General features: G+C 36.8%; 1 pseudogene; it reads left to right on the top strand.

Annotated features, from left to right (window-relative positions):
* The first annotated feature begins 581 nt into the window (after positions 1-581).
* Positions 582-937, top strand: LOC106969786 (40S ribosomal protein S20-like; annotated as a pseudogene).
* The last annotated feature ends 10,729 nt before the right edge of the window (positions 938-11,666 follow it).

The following is an 11,666-nucleotide window of genomic DNA, read 5'->3' as shown; positions in this document are numbered from 1 at the left end:
CCTCAGTATCTAAGTTTATGTGCAGTAATGTAGCTTGCTAGGAGTTTTCAAGTTAATTAAAAAGACATTTTTAGGTGTTTTCACTTAAATTAGCTAATAATTTTAGTGAATTGACAAACAATTTGGCAAATTAGCTAATAATTTATGTATTTTTATGTTAACCCCCAAACAACATCTTGTTGGAATATATCCAATTGTAACTCAGTCCTGGTATAATTGCCATCTTGCCTAACCAGTTACTTGTAAACTACCAAAGCCAATCCTGACAATTGAACATATATCAGAATATTTCCAGTTGTAAAAGCAGATGGATTTTAATAATTTAAACCTCCTTCTAATATGAATTTTAAAAAGTAAACAAATGTAGCCTATTGACTTCCAGATAAAGGTTTCTGAATAAAAACATGCATTATTTTTATTTCCTCCTAAAACTTGATTAAAACTTCAGTGAAAGTCTCTTAAGCTGTTTGAGGAATATGGTGGCAGATCCAGCAGAGCTCTGGGCACCCTGCTCCTATTTCTGACTCCCTGCTGTTTGCTTCTGCTGAGGAGCAAGTTGGTTAGGAAGCTATGCTGCAGCCATGGCTTTTAAAGACACTGGGAAGGCACCCACGGAACCAAAGGTGGCGATTCACCAAATTAGAATTACTCTAACTAGCCACAGTGTAAACCCTTTGGAGAAGGTATGTGCTGACTTGATCAGAGATGCAAGGGAAAAGAATCCCAAAGTGAAAGGACCTGTGATTCTGAGAATCACTACAAGAAAAACTGCTTATGGTGAAGGTTCTAAGACTTGGGATCATTTTCACTGATTTGCAGTCCTTCTGACATTATTAAACAGATTACTTCCATCACTATTGAGCCAGGAGTTGAGGTTGAAGTCACCATTGCAGATGCAGAAAACATCCTTTTTAATAAATTGATTATCAGTTGTTAAAAAAATGTAATGAAAGTCTCTTAAGATATAAACCCATTAAAGCAGAGTGAGACAAGAAAACAGCAACTATTTTAAAAGCTGGAAGGTAAGCAGAAAAATGGTAACTAAGAGCACATTGAGAAAGGTTAATCTTAAACCTATAGTATAAAAAGTTCAAGGTCGCCTGGGTAGCTCAGTCTGTTAAGCATCCAACTTCAGTTCAGGTCATGATCTCGCAGTTTGTGAGTTCAAGCCATGTATCGGGCTCTGTGCTGACAGCTCAGAGCCTGGAACCTGCTTCAGATTCTGTGTCTCTGTCTCTCTCTACTCCTCCCCCATTCATGGTCTGTCTTTCTCTCTATCTCTCTCAAAAATAAAAAAACATTAAAAAAAACAGTTGAAGATGCAATCTCTTGAACTCTTGATTTAAAATAAATACGTAAATACCTGAAGAATTGGCAGAATAATATTTTTGGAAATGGATTCAATGAGCGCTAAAAGCATGAGAATTTGTTGAAAATTTACTCATACATTAAGACTTAGATCTCCCTCTTTGTTCCAAAGTCTGTAGGTTACTGTTTCTCTCTTACATTAGCAGAGAATTACAAGTATATTTTTGACAGCTTTATCGAGATATAATTCACATATCATAAAATGTACCCATTTAAAGTATAATTCAATGATTTGTAATATATTCATAGAGCTGTGCAATTGTCATCACAATTGACTTTTAATTACCCCAAAAAGAAACTCCATACCCATTAGCTATCACCCTCCAATCCCCTTCTTTCCAGCTGTAAGAAATTATTAATAAAATTAAATTTTAAATTAATTAAGATTAATCAGAATTTTATCACATACTCCATAACTTGCTCTAATTTTATATATGAGCTTTCAACCAAAGATTACCATTTTAAGAAGGCTTATAAAATCAAAGAAAAACCAACCCAATAGATTAAAAGAAAAAATAACTACATAAGGAGAAAAAAACTTTAAAAAATAATAAACCTTAACTATCATTAATGTCCTGAGAGAAATAAGTTATTGCATCCAAGAGCCATCATAGGATGCTATAAAAAATAAAGAAAAAAAACACTCAGAGGACAAAAATTAAAAGCTCTCAGGTTTTCAAAAAGAAGAGTAGACATGAAAAACTCAGTGGGCAGTTTGGAAGAAGGAATTGAAAAAAATTTCCTACACAGTATGCCAAAAAGACAAGAAAATGGAAAATAGGAGAGTAAAGTGAAAAATATAGCAGAAGGCCTTCATTATACTCAATATCCAATTAAAGACGTTCCAGAAAGAAATAAAAGAAAAAAATAGAGTGAAAAAATCAAATAAATTATTTAAGAGATTTTCAAAGTACTTAAAGACCTGAGTGCCCACTTTGAGAGAGTCAAGAAAGTACCCAGTGAAAGTATAAAAATAGACTCAAAGGCATGCCATCATGAAATTTAATAATGCTGGAAACAAAGACATCCTTCAAGATTAAAAAAATTAAAAAAAGAGCAAGGAGAGGCTTCTAGAGGCAATATGAAGGCAGTGAAAAGAGACTTAGTAAATTTTTTATAATCTCCTCAAATCCCCTCACACAAAAAATGCTAAAAGTACAATTAAGGCACTTGAAGAAAATTAAAATGGCCAATGATATCTTCAATAAAACTAGGTAATAAGGAACGCTCCTGAGTATTCAGGTGAAGCCAAAATACCAGTAATAACATAGGTCGTCCAACTCCAACAGCTAGCTATACAGTGTTAGTAGTAAAAAGAAAATAAGTGGAAGGATGTGTAAGTAGTCACCAATAAATACTTAACCCCATAAGGAGAGGACCACAGACTGAATGTAACCCTATGTGAGTAAATTTGAGGACAACTAATATATTTTAAAGAAGTCCCTCTAGGCTTCAAATAAGAGGTTAGTGCACAAAGATTCCAGGACACCAACTAATGGAGAAACAAGATATTCAAATAATGTAGAAGAGACCAAATCACTAGTGGAATACAAAAATGTCTAATAAACCTTCCCTTGTAGAAGGAAAGGTCCACTCTGAAGTAAAACTACAGAAACAGAAATCACATTGGGAAGGGGGAGAACACTGGGGATCCCAGGGAGAGATAAAGCTCAGATACTCTGTGGCAGAAGAAATCAGTAGTGCATAGAGTACTGTAATAGCAATGAAGAATGTTAACGATGAGATCACCACAAAAAGCAAGGCTAGTAGAGCTCTAGACAGTACAGAAATAGAGGCAGGAAACCTACCTGAATCATACTGGGCCAGCCCTGGAAGATGTGTAAGTGGCTAAAACATGTAGACAGATGATAGGCAGACGGATGATAGATAGATAGATAGATAGATAGATAGATAGATAGATGATAGATATAGAGATTAGATAGATAGCAAAGCTCTTGAGCTTTGGGGCAAGAGCTACCATAGCCCAGCCATACTCCCATATAGAAACATCCTACTAATAATCCAGGAAATGCTATTGCATTCAAACATATGAAACAAGATTATAATCAAATAAGATTATCAAAGCTCTGAAAGAAGAGTGTAAGTCAAAATTAGAACATCTCAGATAAAATGACTAGACAAACATATATATATTTTTTAAAAGGTTAATAGAAGTCACGGATAAATAAAAAGAAAGTGAAAAAAAATTAAAGACAAAATGTGAAGAAATACAAGAATATATAAATTCAAAGCAAAGTAGGAGAAATAGAGGAAAGAAGAGGGAAAAAGGGACTATAATGAAACAGAAATAAAGATACAAAGGATTTTCAAGTGAAAGATATAAAAGACATTCAAAGAAAACTTAGGTGTAGTTGAAATACCTAAAGAAGGAAAACATAACAATTGAAAAAAATAAAAATTTAAAGCGCAATACAAAGCATTTTTTCTTCTGAAAAACAACAACAACAACACTGTTTCTACATATTGAATTGGGCACACTGAGTACTTGGAAAGTAAACCCAAGAGTAGTCAACACTCATATCTAGTAAAGTTACTTTGTACTTTAAAGATATGGAGTAAAACATTCAGACAGAAACACTAAGTGACCAATAAGGGGAAAATACGTTAGATTGGTCCCATATTTTTCAACAACATTTTATAACCTCGGAAAATAGAGCATATCTACAAATTGTACTCAATCTCACACTTTCCCTCTCCTCAAATACTTCCCTTATGCCCAGAGTTCAAGATAGGTGATCAGCAAAATCTTCACTATCATTAACTTTCTGAAAAAGTTCCTTCTACCTTTATGCTCCAGTGGAAATCTGACTAGTCTCTGATACTACTGTTTTTCTTTAGTCCCTCTTAAGGGGAGACTATTTTCTCTCCTTGTCCTTTATGATATAGAAATGGGTGTCCTCCTTTGCCTCATTGATACTTCCAGACCATTAAATTTCTTTCCTACTAAACCTCCAGGCTCCTTTGAAGCTCATTCCATCAGTCTATACCATCATGTAGTGGGCTAAATACTGGTCCCCCAAAATATCCAGGTCTTAATTCCTAGAACCTGTGAATGTTATCTTATATGGCAAAGATTTGATTAAGTTAAGGGTCTTGATATGGGGAGAGTATCCTGGATTATCCAGGTCAAGTACATCCTAAATATAATAAATGGCCTTATAAGAGGAAGGCAGAGAGAGATTTGACAAAAGAAGAGAGGGTTGGTAGGACCATAGAAGCAGAGAGTTGAGTGATGTGCTTTAAAGATGGAAAAGGAAACAAGCCAAGGAATGAAGGAAGCCACAGAAAGCCTAAAAGACTAGGAAATAGATCTTTTTGTTCAAAGCCTCCAAAAGGAACCAGCCTTGTTGACACCTTGACATTAGCCCAGTGTAAGTGATTTTAGAATTCTGACTTCCAGAACTGCAATTTTGTGCTAATTCTTTACAGAAGGATTATGAAACTAATATACCCCATTTAGATGCAGATATCTACAGATGTCTAGGCCATTCAATCTCACCTCATTCCTCGAAGATTACAGTACCTGCTTACCCCTTACACTAATATCTTACCCCCTAAACTATTTTAGCAAATAACTCATCATTCCCTGTCATTACCAAGAACAGGACCTCTCACCATCTATAATCTCAATTTCTAGGACCTTATTGACCAACCACTACCTTCTGTCTTTCCATCTCATTCCTTGAACCCTCCTCAACAATCCTTTGATGGCCATAACTTTCAATTAATTTACTTTATCATTTTTTCACTTCTCTTGCTTGTCTCATGTTTTCTATTTCTCCTGAGGTTTCAAGATCATTGATCATAATCACATACACTCTCAATACCCTTGCCGTATTCTCTCTCTACCATATCCTCTTGGTGAAATTCCTAACCCAGTTAAGTCAATATCTGACCAGTCTACAGTCTGGCATATGAGCAGCTGGAGAATGAATGAATGAATGAATGAATGAATAAATAAATCTGGAGAATAGACGCTTTGCTGATTGTTCTCAATTAAATGTATACCCACTATCCTCAAGTGGGCCTTTAAGGTTGGTTGGAATTCTACTTACATTTTACTTCAATCACTCATTTTCCTACAGGTATATTTCAACACACTAAAATGAGAATCCTCTCAGGACAGAAGATTTGTCTATTTTTCTTACCAATGTATACCCAGAAATTAAAATAGTGCCTGGTACACAATAGGCATACTTATAAGTTGTTGAATTAATAAATTAATTTTATATCTCTTTTCTTTATACTTAAATTCCAACAGTTATTCTACCTTCCTAATTTTCAGGTTGTGATTTTGCTTATTTTACCAAGAAAATCAAAGCACTTAGAAAAGAAGACCAACACCAATATAATTATATTAATTTTTACAAATCATTTTTTTACAAAATTGCAAGGACAATGTAATAGGGAAAGGAATCTCTTAAACACATGGTGCTGGAAAAATTGAACAGCAAAGAAAAGAAAAGAAAAGAAAGAAAAGAAAAGGGGGGGAAGGAGAAAGAAAGACAGAAAAAGAAAGAAAGAAAAGGAAAAGAAAAAAGAAATTCTACTTATACCTCACACCTAAAGAAATTAACACAAAATAAATCATATATCTAATGAAACCATGAGACAAAACACTTACAGAAGAAAATATAGGAGAAAAGTATTTTGATATTGGACTAGGCAAAGATTTCTTAGGTATAGCACCAAAAAAAAATCCATGAAAAAAAATGAATGAATAAATTGGACTTTATCAAAATTTAAAACCTTTGCTTTGTGAAAATTCTGTTAGAAGAAGGAAAAGACAAGCCACAGACTAGAGAAAATATTTTCAAATCATACTTCTAACAAGGACTTGAATCTAAAATATATAAAGAAATGTTTAAAACTCAACAATAAGAAGACATTTTTTTAAATGAGCAAAAAAAGTTAAAGACACTTCACCAGAGAAGACATACAGATGGCAACTAAACATTTTAAAATATGTTTATCATCGTCAAATATTATCAAAATACAAATTAAAACACAATGAGAATCCCTGCATACCTTTTAGAATGACTAAATTTTGGACAATATTGAATGCTGTGAGGATATGGAGTAGCTGAATTGCTCTTACATTTTGATTTTACCTTGGAAAACAATTTGGCAGTTTCTCTTTCCTTCCTTCCTTCCTTCCTTCCTTCCTTCCTTCCTTCCTTCCTTCCTTTCTTTTTTAAGAGATAGAAATTTATTGAATACACTACAAGGGAAAGGTGGGCAGGACAGCGAAGGAGAGACTATCTGCCATGAGGTGGTGATGAGGGGTCATACTCACTGGGCAGAGTGAAGGAGTATGGGGAGGTATAGAATTTTCCTTTTTTTTTTTTTTTGAGAGAAAGAGTGAAAGAGAGAGAGAGAGCAAGCATATGCATATGGGGAAGGGGTAGAGGAAGAGGGGGAAAAGAATCTTAAGCAGGCTCCATGCTTAACGCAGAGCCTGATTTGGGGCTCAATCCCATGACCCTGAAATCACGACCTGGGCTGAAATCAAAAGTCAGACATAACCAACTGAGCAACTCAGATACCCAGGTGCACCTGGCAGTTTCTTAATAAATTAAATATACACCTAGCAGAAGGCTCAGTAATCCCATGCCTAGATATTTATCCAAAAGAAATGAAAACTTGTGAACACACAAAAATCTGCATATAGCTGTTTATAGCAACTTTGTTTACAGCAATCTAGATAACTTCAGCCAGTGAAAGAATAAACAAACAGTAGTACACTGGTATAATGAAACACTAGTCAGCAATGAAAAGCAACAATATATTGATAACGTGGTACAGCATGGATGAATCTCCCATGCACTTTTCTAAGTGTAAAGAGTTGGACCAAAAAAACTACAAACCAGGATTCCATTTTTATGACATCTTGGAAAAGACAATACTATAGGAATGGAGAACAGATCAGTGGCAACCAGGGATCATAGGGGGGGCTGAAGAGGTAACTAGAAAGGAGTGGTACAACAGAATTTTTGAGTGCATCAGGATGGTCATGACAGATGTAAAACCTATTCATTTGTTAAAGACTTAGAACTGTGTATCAGAGGAATGAACTTTAGTGTATGTGAATTTAAAAATAAAATGAAAAAAAAATATTACTTCACATCTCCATCACCGAATCCAATTACTTATCCACACTTATATCCATATTAATACTCTTCCTTGTCCGATACTAAAATGGATAATCCCTTTTTTCCTGTTTTACTTGTCGAGTAGAGACAACTCATCTCAACTTCTCTTGCCCTTAGGCTGAGATATATAGCATTGGCTGCCCTGGTTCTCAGAACTTCAGACTTGAACTGAATTATACCACTGGCTTTCCTGGTTCTCTAGCTTATAGACACAAGATTGTGGGATTTCTCAGTCTCCGTGATGACAGTAAAAAATGACTAAATTTTAGAAAATAGGGTGCAAAGGAGAGACATCAAAAACATGCCCAAACAGGCATCCCAAACTTATATGCCACTCAATTATAACAACAATTTGACATTCATCCATGGACAAAAGTGTCTTTGTGGGAGCTGTGGGATCCAGCACCATATACCAAGGGACTCAGGAAGAGTCTAACTAACCCAGACATTGGGTAATAAGCAAACAGATCTCATTCCAGGCTGTGGACCCTGCAGAAACCAGTAAACAAGTGCTGTCCCCTACCAGCCATGATCTGAGAGCCCCTGGAGAACACTGTCTTAGACAAACACCCATCAATGAGAGAGTCTTTGTGAAAATTCAAGAACCAGGGAAGAAGTTCCAGCACACATTGTGTGTGTGTGTGTGTGTGTGTGTGTGTGTGTGTGTGTGTGCGCTCATATATATATAAGTTTGGTGATACATTGGAGAGGATAAGAGGAACAGTTTGGTTTTACCGACATCACCCCTCCCCCAAGGCAGAAGAGCTCAGTGCCAAGAGAGACCTTCTTGGTTTCTGATTTCACCTGCAGGGTAAAGTGAAAGTATGTGAATGAGTATCTGGCTTCCTGAGCTGTGAAGGATGCTGCCAAGGAGGCCCATTTTCTCTCACTGGATCCAAAGTACTAAGTCATGAGCTGGATAATTAAGGGGCAGGTAGAGGCTGGGAGAGTGACAGATAGGACTCTCAGAGGGCATTAAAGGGAACCAGATCCTACCAACTATATCCATGGACTCCATTAAGAAGCTTGCCCACAAGTCACTGGGGATGCCTTACCCACAGATCCCAACTGGCCAATGGGCACTCCCAGCATTCTACATGCCTCACCAACACACCCTTCCACCCTGTGGCTGGCTCCCTGTGCATGTTCCCAATGCGACAAGAGTGAGCATTGGCTAGTGCACAAGAAAAAAAGCTAGCCTAAATCTGTAGGCTAGGGAGAGTACACACTTGAGCTTTGATACCACGCTTGGGAAAGCCAAAGGAAGGCTGTTAGCATTCAGTCTGGTGCGTTGCATGACTGAGAGAAGACAAACAAACTCAAGAATTCTTTTACAGCAGTACTGTTTTCAGAACTTGTCTTATCCAACCTATGAGCACTATTTCACACAGTTTATCACTATCCCTTCAAATACTCTCTTTAATTTGCTTCTAGGACAAATGGCTCTCTTTTCCTACTAGTTACTTATTCCCAGTTACTTCCTGGTTATTTAATCCCTTGTTACTTATTCCTAGTTTACTGGCTTGTCAATTTATTCATTATTCAACAAATATTTGTGTACCTTCCCTGAATACCAGACACCATTCTAGATGCTGAAAATACAACAATAAACAAAACAAACAAAAATAAATGATTTTAGGGAGCTTACATTCTAATGACATAACTGACAGGGAAAGAATTCAAAATGATTTCATGCTAAACCAAGTAGATAGTTTAAGGACTTCATCCATGGTTGATTCCTTACTTCTTCAGTATCTGCTCAAATATCTCTTGATCACATCATCACAGAAGGCATCTCTGATATGGGTATTTGACATTGCACAATGGTGTCCCACCTCATTCCCCCCTTCCCAATTAATTTTTCTCTCAAAGGGCTTATCATCATCTGATAAACAATACATTTTATTTATTTATATCCTATCTCTTCTCATTGGAATATAAGCATGAGGAGGCCAAGACCCTTATCTCTTATTCATTCCTCTCCCCAGAATACAGCACAGAGTAGAAGGACATAAATTATCCAGTGAATTTGTAATCCCAAGGGACAGCCAATATCACATTCATTTTATCAATGAGAAAACCTGAGGCTCTGGGAATTTATACAACTGATCAAAGTCACACAGTATGCATTGGAAAAACCCAGAAGCCTAGTAAAGAAAGTTTCCTCCCTTTTTCCAATTTGGCTTGGGCCAGTTCTGCACAATTGTCATTGCTAAACAGAAGAGAAAATATCATGTGAATAACTGCCTTTATGTTTCTTTTTTAATATAAAAAAAATCAGAAGATATTGAAAGAGCTGAAAATATTTTCAAATATTAACAGCCTTTGACCCATTCAGTGTTTATGTTGAGTGTCTAAAATGAAATTCATACAAAGGAAGAGCTGTGCATGCCAACTTGTCTCATTTTTTTCCCTTCCCTTTCTCCGCAGGCCTTGTAGCTTGAGTCACTTCATTGGAAGAGTACAAATATTTCACCAACCTGTTTGGTATGGATAATGAATAAGCAACGCATGTGAGATATTCAGAGGTTGAAAGTGGGAGGAAATTACTTTGGAAGGGAGATGAGTCCAAGGACTACATCAGCAAACTGTGAGAATGCATAGAGATAGGAGTAATGTTGCAAATACAAGCCAACATTCATGCCTGAAAACTGCCCTGGAAATAAGTGATATTATTATCCCACTGAGATGTTGTGCTGAAAAACACAGACCAATACTTAGAGCTAAAATTGTAAAAATGTCTAGATTGTATCAATAAGACCACTTTCATAGTTTTGATTCTATACCATTAGAGATTTTTGTTAAAAGTTTAGGTCTCAAATTTATCCAAAAGTACTTTTAATTCCCCAATATTTGCTCCTTCATTTCAGTTTAACTATGGGGACTGATGGGACCGTCCCAGCCCTCTCACTGTGCCAGCCCACACTGGCCTGTCTCAGCTGGATAAATCCCCTTGGATAGTGAAGGGCTAGAGAAACAATAGGAACATGTTAGATATCGTTTAGTCCTACTGTGGCATAGGCTCTGAATCGTTCCCACACACAAAAAAATGTTTATACACTTGAAGAAAATAACTAGTGAACTCTAAGACTAAGCCATCAAGCTAGAGAAAGAGTAGAAGAAATAAATATAGCCTCATTAGTGGCTGAAGCATAAGCTCTGTGACTGATCTAACTTCCAGAGAGCTCTGGATAACCAGCCTGGTCCTATTCTGCCACTTTTAGGTTTAGGAGCTTACCTGGAGCAGGATTACTCAGCTTGGGGAGGACAAGGGTGATAAATGAGAGATGTGTTCATGCGTGAGTGTTCTGCTTTCTGTTTTACTTAGCAGTCACCTTGTATGATCCTGAGGTCTGTGAGATAAAAATACTTAGCTCAGATGAGGTGGTCCTCTCAACACACAGCCAGACTACATTAGGCATAGTCTACAGACATGCCCCCGCTTCATATGTATATGTATAATGCTAACTTGGGGAGTGGGTTCCGCAGTTGTGCTTCCTGAGGTTCCAACGGGTTCCTGCTGACTCAGACATTGACATCCACAAATGTCTACCCTGCTATTTATGGAAGCTAACACCTCCATAAATGTCCTGAGGACTCTTGCTGACTGTACCAGCTTCCCTCTGTATTATTGGGAAAAGGAAATCTAATTTGATTCACCCAACTGGTGTGTTTGTCTTTCTGCCAGTGCAAATCTGCTGTGGCAACCAACAGTTGTCAATACAAAGTTTGTGGTTGGATTTCAGCATTTTGCATTGGGGCTTCAGCTCACAGGAAAAGAAAAGCCCTGGGGCGCCTGGGTGGCTCAGTTGGTTAAGCGTTTGACTTTGGCTCACATCCTGATCTCACAGCTTGTGATTTCAAGCCCCACGTCAGGCTCTGTGCTGACAGCTCGGAGCCTGGAGCCTGCTTCAGATTCTGTGTCTCCCTCTCTCTCTCTGCCCCTCCTCCGCTCACACTCTGTCTCTCTCTCTCAAAAAATAAATAAACATTAAAAAAATTTTTTTAAAGAAGAAAAGCCCTGTTTTAATATCTTCTACACACATATTCAATAAAAGATAACTTTATACATACATACATGTATGTATATATGAAATACATACATATTTTATATGCACATATGTA

This window comes from Acinonyx jubatus, chromosome B2 (genome assembly GCF_027475565.1).
Source record: "Acinonyx jubatus isolate Ajub_Pintada_27869175 chromosome B2, VMU_Ajub_asm_v1.0, whole genome shotgun sequence".
In the NCBI taxonomy this organism is placed as follows: domain Eukaryota; kingdom Metazoa; phylum Chordata; class Mammalia; order Carnivora; family Felidae; genus Acinonyx; species Acinonyx jubatus.
This window is presented reverse-complemented; position numbering and strand designations above follow the sequence as displayed.